The sequence below is a fragment of the Cryptomeria japonica genome, chromosome 7 (assembly GCF_030272615.1).
Source record: "Cryptomeria japonica chromosome 7, Sugi_1.0, whole genome shotgun sequence".
Lineage (NCBI taxonomy): Eukaryota > Viridiplantae > Streptophyta > Pinopsida > Cupressales > Cupressaceae > Cryptomeria > Cryptomeria japonica.
Window position 1 is genome coordinate 261695257 of NC_081411.1, and position 7959 is coordinate 261703215.

A 7959-nucleotide genomic window follows, 5' to 3' on the forward strand; every position below is an offset into this window, starting at 1 on the left:
CAATCTCATCTTTGCATATCATTATCATTTCAAACCCTCCATCTAGGTTTAGTCAAGTCACTGGGATTGCCTATCCAGATCTGAGAGAAAATCCATACTCACATCTCTTAGGAGGCAATAGGTCACTTTGCCATGGTTCATCTTTGTTAGCTTATTATTTTCTAACCATGATTATAATGAACTATTGAGTATTTTATGTTGTAGCTGTAGGTATCACACCTCACAGGCATACCATTTTGGCATCCACCATGGAGCCGAAAAGCTCATTTTTGACCTCTTAGCTTCATCAAAATTCCAATTTAGCAGGTTTCTAGCCAGGTCTGATTTAGAATTTCGTACAAGATCCCTTTTTGCCTCATATAAGTTCCTTTGTGTCCTTGTACGAGTAGAGAGATTTGTCGTACGATCAGGTGAGAATTGTCATACGAAATTTTGTTTCTGTGTTTTCAAAGAAAATTGCATTTTAGGGTTTTCATGCTTCGATTCGATTATTACTAATGCTAAGCCTAGTTTGTTTTTGAGTTTGTCGGTAGCCTAACTAGTTTATGTAGGCTGATTGTCAAAGATAATGCTTTGCAAAGCTTCATTTCATCCAACCATCATGACTACTAATGTATCTATTTTGCAGGTAGCCTAGGAGGACTCAACCAAAGTTTATGTCTTCTTTAAACTTTCTAGACACACTTGTTTTTGCTAAAGGGAATGAACAATCATGTATTATGTGCTTTTATGATAGGCGAGTATTCTCTCACCTTTTTTAGGTGATCAGAAAGCTAGACTCATCTTTTTCTTTCAATAATGCATATCTTTAGTGGGCCTAGTCTCTTGAGGAGCTAATAACTCTAAGCCATTAAGGTCGGTGAGAGGGGAATAACTCAAGTGGGAATGGCTAACACCAAGTACTCCAACCCACTATAAAATAAACATGATTTGATGAAAATACAGTCAATGGAAGTGCTCGCGAATAGCTCTCCTCCATACCTTCAAGTATATCAAACCTTAGTTTTCAAGGCTGGGAGACCTCTTAATTTATTTTACACCCTGACGCACCAAATGGATCCCTTACTAGTTCCAATTAAATTAGAAGGTACCCGATTCACCTCCAAAAGGGGGATAATCTTTGTGCAAGAGAGATAGTAACTCTCCCAAGACACTTGCCATATCATGCCCCCATTAGCATTTGGAGTCAAACAATACGACGTTGAGAATCCATTGCATGAGACTCAGTGGCCATATTTTGATTAGCTATTGGGTGTGTAGCTAAGCTTGCAAGCAAAGTTTTTCTCTCTCAACCAACTTCCTTAGGTAGCGTAATGTGCTTGAGGTCACTTATCATATCATGTGTTTGTTGTGTCTTCATACCTAAAACAGAAAATCAAACCTTTAAAACTAGAAAACAGAAGCAAAACATCAAACTTCATTAATCAAAATTCTGCCAAACAAACATTTTTGTCTCTATTTTGTTCTTTGTTGTACAAGTTTTTTATTTTGTCATACGAGGCATCTACTTTGTCATATGGTCTAGTGAGAATTGTCATACCAGCCAGTTTAGTAGAAAAATTGGGGTTATCTTTTATCATCTAGTCCAGTGAGAGTTGTCGTACATGCAAGTTTAGTAGGGAATTTTGTGTCTTCATTTGTTGTCTGGTTTTGTAAGAAACCTCGTACGAGTTTATGTCTTCTCTCATGCAAAATTTCTGGTTTGTCGTATGAGCCTATCTAAATTGTTGTTCAGGGCTATGTAATATGTCATACGAATTTATGTCTTTGTCAGTCTAGAACTGTCTTCTTGCATGTCTTTTTCAGACCTGTCATATTTGCTTGGTCAGTTTATAGTGAGCATAAACACCTATCATATGTCATTTTGTGCTTAGATTCTCTCCTTTATTTGCTTGGTCAAGTTATCATCTATCAAATTGGATGCTAGAAATAGACACCTCAAGATTTTCAAGTATTCACATTCCACAAGTTCAAGATCTAAACATCTTAAAGTGCATCATCATCCTCTTTGATAAATTGATCACTCAAAACATAGTTTCTCATCAGGATCTATCATCCTCTATCACAAAACTATAACATTTCATCAGGACAACCTTTTCCCACATCGTAGGATATATCATTCCTATTGGACTTGGTTTTTATCAAAATCATCATGATTACACTCCAAAAACAAAGATTGAAAAACTTGAAAACCTTTAAATACTTGAATCACCTTTTTTGTGTCATATCACTTTATCGCATTTACATTGATAGTTAATCACTTATCAAAACAACCTTTGGACAATCGAATCCTAGCACAATATCTAACACACATGTATGCTCATTATAACTAGGGCTCGGAGATGAAAGATCACAGAGACGAAAATTGAAACATTGGAAATAACTAAAGATTATAGAACCATGGAACATGAAGAAATACAATTTGAAGAAGAAATAACAAAACAACATGTCAGAGACATAAAAAAAGATCCTCAATTCGATAGATTTATGCAAAAATTGTTGGAGGGAGAAAATGAAAAATATTTCCTAATGTTAGCAAAATCTAGTGCTACACTCCCCCAAGATTTTGATGTGAACAAATTGACACAAAAGAGAAGTGACCCTCCCCCTAATAAATGATGGAGTTTTCCAAGCTTTCTCACTCTTCACCTAGTTGGTGATGCTCAATTCCACCAACCCCTCCAGGACTAGCTATGCTCGAAGACCTCCAAGTCCTTCTCAATCTCTTCTAGGGCTTTCTTCTTGCCAATCTCAAGGTGTTTGCATCAAGAGTTTAACTAGGAACCCTATCAATTCAAAGAGTTTCCCATATGCTAATTCTTGATGTCTTGTCTTCAACTTGTCAATTTCACCTCCTGTTGTTGTGAGTTGTTGCAGAGGTGTGGAGGTGGCTTTTAACATGAAATTAATTCCATTTGTGGTTTTCATCCATTATTCTTCCTACCAATTTCACCATTTTGCCTAGAAAAGGGCTACAAGGAATGAGCCCCTATTAAGCCTCCCAAAATCCAGTTTTTGAGGGTTTAGAAGAAAATGGTACAAAAGACCTTGCAACAAGGTTGGTTTTTCTTCAAACATTCACCTATCCCTAGGTGATTTTTGTGGTTTTGGTTTCCCAACTTACCGTACAATTCCCTAACCCAAAAATGAGGGTTTTGAAGGGTTTCTAGGCCTCTTAACCGTCAGTAACTGGTCAAGTTTGTAAAATGGGTATCTATAGGTCTTGTCAAGGATTCTCCTTGTAATGTAAAGTTTGTATGGACATTAATAACCTCTCCAAATTATTTGGCTGTAGGTTTGTGTTCACCTCTGCACTTTGCATTGAAATTTCACCATGTCCTCTCTAGCCGGGTTGCTCCTGGACTCGCCTAGAACAAGGTGGTAGCCATATCAAACACCACTTCCTGAACTTCTCCCTGCATATGTACATTTTACAGGTGGCTTCCTTCCATTTCCCAATAGGCCATGATGGTAGCACAGAGGGATTCTATGGGGAAACCATTTTACATAAAATTGCTATTTACAAGCCAAAACTAGTTGATTGAAAACAAAACTATGAAAACACCAACACACACTAACTACAAAGCTTTAAATGAAAAAAATGACTCTGAAACACACAAAATAAACTCAATACATAACTAGATCAATGGATTCAATCCATTTGTATTCACATTGTAAGCAAAATGAGCCAAAAATAGTGATAACAGTCCGAAAATGAGTAGTTTCAGATTGTTGATCATACAAAAACAATTTTCCAACCTTTGTAACTATGAAAGGGGAGGTTTTTATAGTCTTCCCCATGTGTGGAGGAATTATACAATGTTGTGCTATCCCTAACTCCATCGCTAAGTATTTTAGGACAAAAGTTGTCTAGACAACTTTTACAACTTTCCACTTTTTGCTTTGCCAACCTATAAAACCTATTTTAAGTCATTACTCATGACTTTTTAAGAATTCCTAAGATCATACTAAACCTCTCTCATTCTCATACCAAGTTTTACCCCTTTTGACCATCAAGAAGGTAAATTTCCTACTCAAACTACTACTTAAGCACAAAATGCAAATCTAGGAAGAAAATAAACTCAACTAGGCATACACTTGACTCGAAACAAACATCACACTCACTCTTTGGACCCTCTTGGAGTCCTTATTAGGAACTTGACATGGCTAAGGTTATTACAAGCCAAAATTGTGAAAAGACTATAAGCCTATGTCCTCGGTGCTCCTGCACCATTCTCCCAAACAAAAGAAAACTAAGTCACCTTCTTGGGGATCGGATTATGATCAATGCCTAACTTCTTAAACTATGTCTCAAGCACCCATGTAGCTTCAACATCATCCATACCCTGCCACTTGATTAGGTGCTTCCAATAGATTTGATGCCTTGTCTTCTTAGTGATCCTTGGACTCAATACCTTTTCAGCCTTTGGATTTGGTTTTTCTCATAATTGAAGGTTGTTTACATCATTTGATACCTCTCAGTGACTACAATCTAAACCTTGGTTTGGTCCTTTGTAAGAAACTAAGTCTTCTATGTTGAAAACCGGTGACAATTCTATGTCACTAGGTAGGTCCACCTTGTATGCATTTTCTCCATACTTGGCTAGAATGGCACATGGACCCAACCTTCTCATTTACAACTTGTTAGGTACTCCTCGTTGTAGCCTTGATTTGTTTAGGTTCACCATGACAAGATCTCCTACTTGGAATTGTAGGTTCTTCTTTATCTCATCAACTTTTTGCTTGATCTTACTTGCGTTCTCCTTCAATACTTGCTTGACTGACTCATATGCCTCCTTCATTGACTGAGTAAAGTCTTTTGCATATCCACTTCTTGTTTTTGCATTACCTAAGTGTCTTAACTCCAATATACCCCTTGGGTGAACACCATAGACCACTTCAAAAGGGCTCTTTCTGGTGGTCCTATTTATTGTGTCATTGTAAGCATATTCAGCTTGTGATAGCACTTGATCCCATGTCTGACCATACTCTTTGGTAAGGAACCTCAATAAGTTCCCTAAGATCCTATTCACCACTTCAGTCTACCCACCTGTTTGTGGATGGCACGCTGATCTAAAAAATAGGTTAGTGCCAAGCTTTTGCCAAAGTGTTTTCCAAAATTGACTCATGAACTTTGAGCCTCTATCTGAAACAATGCTCATGGGTAAACCATGTATCCTTATCACTTCCTTGAAGAAAAAATGAGCTATTTGGCATGCATCATGAGTAGTCTTGCAAGGAACAAAGTGGGCCATCTTACTAAATCTATCCACAATGACATAAATATTGTCAAATCCCTACTTTGTCCTTGGTAAACCTACTACAAAGTCCATGCTAATGCACTTTCAAGGTCTATTTGGTATGGGAAGAGGTTGGTATAAACCGGCATTTGAAGAAGTGCCCTTGGCCTTTTGACAAAAAATACATGTCTCCACATACTTTTTCACATCTTGATTCATCCTTGGCCAATAATAATACCTCTAAACCAACTCTTGATTCTTATTGACTCCAAAATGACCACTAAGGCTGCCATTATGCTTCTCTTGTATGAGATTTTCTCTCATTGACCCTCTAGGCACACAAAGTTGTCCACCCCTAAACAATAGTCCATCTTGCAAGGTAAAATATGAATACTCACTATGAAAATGATTTTGGTATTATTTTCACACCTTGTAGGCATTTGAGAAGTCTTCATCCTCCGGGTATAGGTCTCTAAAACTATCAAAACCTATGCTCATTAACTGAATTTCTTAGACTGTCAAGAGTTTTCTGCTCAATGCATCAGCAACCCGATTTAACTGTCATTTTTTTTTGCTTGATGTGAATGTGTAGGCTTGCATGTACTCCACCCATTTCATGTGTTTATGACTGAGTTTGTCTTGTGAGTTTAGAAATCTAAAAGCTTGGTTGTCCGTATAGACTACAAATTCCTTAGGAAGGAGATAGTGTCTCCACTTCCTCAAAGCCTGCACTAAAGCATATGATTCCAAGTCATAAGAGGAGTATTTCCTCTTTTCATCACTTATCTTCTCACTAAGGAAAGATACTGGTCTTTCTTCTTGGCTTAGGACAACACCTACTGCAACATTGCTTGCATCACACTCCACTGTGAAGAGGTTCTCAAAACTAGGAAACACTAATATCAGTTGAGTAGCTATTTTCTCCTTCAAGGTTTCAAAACCTCTATTTGCTTGTTCATTCCACTGAAAATTTGCCTTTATTCCACCTCTAATGGTGTCCAACATTGGTGCACATATAGCACTGAATTTCCTAATGAACTTCCTATAGTACTGAGCTAGTCCATGGAAGCTTCTCACCTCTGTTGCTGACTTAGGAGTAGGCAGATTTACTATGGCTTCAACCTTGCTGGGATCCATCTTGAGGTTTCCTTGAGACAACACAAACCCAAGGTAAACCAATTCCTGCTTAACAAATTCACACTTGTCCAAGTGTATGGTTAGCTTCTCTTCATACAATATTTGTAACACATTTTGCAAATGATTAATATGATCTGTTCTATCCTTACTAAAAATGATAATATCATCTAGATATACCACCATAAATTTACCTATGAAGTCCTTTATCATCTCATTCACAAGTCTCATAAAGGTGTTTGGAGCATTGGATAAGAGAAATAGCATTACAAGCCATTCATAAAGACCCTCTATTGTTTTGAATGCATTTTTCCACTCATCACCCTCCTTAAACCTAATTTGGTGGTATCCACTTTTAAGGTCAATCTTGGTAAAGTATTTGGCTTCTCCTAAACAATCCATTAGGTCTTCTATTCTAGGAATTGGAAACCTATATCTGATGGTGATCCTGTTTATATCTCGAGAGTCGGTACACAATCTCCAAGTACCACCTTTCTTTGGAGCTAACACGATAGGTACAACACAAGGGCTAATGCTTTTCCTAATTAGGCCTTGGTCTAAAATCTCTTGGATTTGCTCGGAAATCTCAACAGTTTTTTGGCGAGTCATTTTGTAAGCTACCTTGTTAGGTAAGGATGCTTCGGTAATAAAGTCTATTTGATGGCTTATGGTTCTCTTAGGAGATAAGGTGGCTAGCTAACCATCACTCACTATCCCTTTGAACGTCTTCAATAAGTATTGAACTTCTATTGGCAAATCTAGCTGCTCTTTCTTATCTTCCTCTTTAGGCTTCATTACTAATGCAAACCCTATACCTTCACCTTCCTCAAATGTCTTGAAGAACTATTTTTCACTCATGAAAAGAAAATTAGGACATGCTGCCCTCTTTTCACCTTCCTCGAGGATAGAGTGGATCTTGAATGTGACTCCATGTTTCTTGAATGAGTATGCATTCTTGGCTCCATCATGAATATCTTGTCTATCAAATTGCCATGGTCTTCCCAATCGAATATGACATGCATCCATGGGTAGGACATCACATAACACTTTATCCTTATACCTCCCAATGGTAAAATCCACCCATGCTTGCTCATTGACTAGGACATGTTGGCCTGTGTTCAACCAAGTGACTCTATATGGGTTGTTGTCAGGTATCCTTTGCAATTTAAGCTTGCTCACTACCTCTTCTGACACAATGTTGTCTGTTGACCCTAAATCAATGAGCACTTTGCAAAATTTGTCCATTATCTTGTATTTGATCCTAAATAATGACCTCCTTTGACTAGGCTCTTCTCTGACAAGTTCTTTTATCAAAGTTCTTCTTATCATCAAGTTGTCACCTACCTCTGATTCTAAGGAAACCTCCGAAGTCTTGCTTCTTGAAGTCTCTTCTTGAAGATAGTTCACTCTCCTTTCACTACTCTATAATGATGATCCCTTCTCTGGACACCTATATGTTGGATGACCAAGTTGGTTGCAATGGTAACACTTCATTAAGGCAAAGTATGAGGAACCTCTACCTTGTCCACTAGATCTTTCTCTATCGAATCCTCCATTACCAGTGCCACTTTCTTGCTGCTCAGTG